The following is a 2,182-nucleotide window of genomic DNA, read 5'->3' as shown; positions in this document are numbered from 1 at the left end:
ACGCTGTGAGGCTTACTTGGATAATTGTTTAGCACATCCAATGAGCTGCTTCCGATAATGAGTCCGAAAAAATCTTGGTGCAGTCATAGTATCCGAAATTAAGCGTGCAAAAATAAATTAGGATTTCCTGTGCCAGTGTACCCCAAATGGGTGCCATGTATCGGCGATGTGGTCATTGTCAGCACGTGAGATCGATGGTACATATCGACGATGTAATCGTGCATGGGTGGAGTAAGAGAAAGATTCTTTATACTGTCTGAGCTTACTATTTACCATTTTGACCATGCAGGTGCACGAAAAGAGCCTATGGAATCGCCCATAATCAAAAAAAATATATATATACTTTCGGAAGTACTGATACACTGGTATTAAGTATAAATACTATATTTAAATACTGCTGGTTCATGTAGTCGGCACTACGATCATCTCGCTTGTCCAATGATTTTTTTTTTTTTTACCTACGGGCTCACATCGTCCTTTGAGGGCACGGGCGAGCGGGAAATGCAGTGCTGAGATGGGATAACAGAGCGGTTTGATTAATTAAGGTAGGCCGAATTAAGGTAGGCCGCCTAATGATTATTATAAAAAACGTTGGTTGGAGAATGGGCCTAATATCGTCTTGGCTATTGTCGATACATGATGCTATCACCGCAACCTCAGATGCATGGCATGCCTTTAGGCGGAGGTGATGTGTGGTATTTTATTTTTTTTTTTTTTTATATTTTTTTTTTATTTTTTATATATATTTAAGTGTAGGAAAGGCTCCTGCGGGAGCAGACGCTGCAACAGCAGTGGGGAGAACGGGAAAGGCTCCTGCGGGAGCAGACACTGCTACGGCAGTGTGGAGGTACAGGAAAGGCTCCTGCGGGAGCAGACACTGCGCGGCAGTGAGGAGGTGTAGGAAGGCTCCTGCGGGAGCAGACGCTGCACAGCAGGGAGAAGGTGTAGGAAGGCTCCTGCGGGAGCAGACAAGGAGGTATAGGAAGGGCTCCTGCGGGAGCAGACACTGCTGCGGCAGTGGGGAGAACGGGAAAGGCTCCTGCGGGAGCAGACACTGCTGCGGCAGTGGGGAGATACGGGAAAGGCTCCTGCGGGAGCAGACACTGCTGCGGCAGTGGGGAGATACGGAAAAGGCTCCTGCGGGAGCAGACACTGCAGCGGCAGTGGGGAGATACGGGAAAGGCTCCTACGGGAGCAGGCACTGCAGCGGCGGTGGGGAGATACAGGAAAGGCTCCTGCGGGAGCAGATACTCCAGCGGCGGTGGGGAGGTACAAGAAAGGCTCCTGCAGGAGCAGACACTGCAGCGGCGGTGGGGAGGTACAGGAAAGGCCCCTGCGGGAGCAGACACTGCTGCGGCAGTGAGGAGGTACATGAAAGGCTACTTGCTTCGGCTGCTGTAGATGTTGGCTGTGGGAAGAGTAAAAAGTGTTAGTAATATTTGATGGGGCAAGCTAAAAATGGATGGGTAGCCTACTGTGTTACCAGCTTAGCAATTTGTTGCCTGATTTGACGATTCCTCAGGCCTTGTCCACCTTATTATGTTCCTGTTGGAAAAGCATCTTTCCTCTCATTTGGCCTCCGGGCTCTTTAGACGGACTCCCGAGTGGATACGTTTGGAACGCTGTTTTCACGTTGTATTATGGACTGTGGAAACAGAGGCTTTTGGAAACGATTGAGCATGTTTAGTCTTGTAAGGCGTTGTACCGAAAGACATGATTATAGCAGTAACGTTAACCCCTTACAAGATACCCCCCATTTTTGGCATGGAGGCAGAAATTATATACCCAAAATAAAGATGTTTCTGTTCATGATTCTTTCTGACTAGATCCATGATCAACATTTGTCCACGAGCTAACACTTTGACGTTTACCGTTCAGGAATAGGAATAGTTTTCCTGACATGATGGAAAATTAATCACTGGAATTATGTTTTATCGAAATATTGGTCAGATATAAAAGCCAAAGTCTTTGGACTTCAATTGATGCGCGGCTTATCCAGATCAAGTAAGAGAGTGATGTTTAACGTGCTGTGAAAACGAAACATAGACTGGGGCCGTTGGCGATGCTTGCAGCAAATGGGTTAACGGCAGTTATGTGCTATTTGCTTCCAAGTGGTTTCTAAAGAGACTTACTTTCCGGTTTTCCGTATTACGGTCCTTAAAAGGCGATGGTAATTTTACTC

This window comes from Carassius auratus, unplaced genomic scaffold, assembly GCF_003368295.1.
Source record: "Carassius auratus strain Wakin unplaced genomic scaffold, ASM336829v1 scaf_tig00216899, whole genome shotgun sequence".
NCBI lineage: Eukaryota > Metazoa > Chordata > Actinopteri > Cypriniformes > Cyprinidae > Carassius > Carassius auratus.
Note: the sequence above shows the minus strand (reverse complement) of the source record.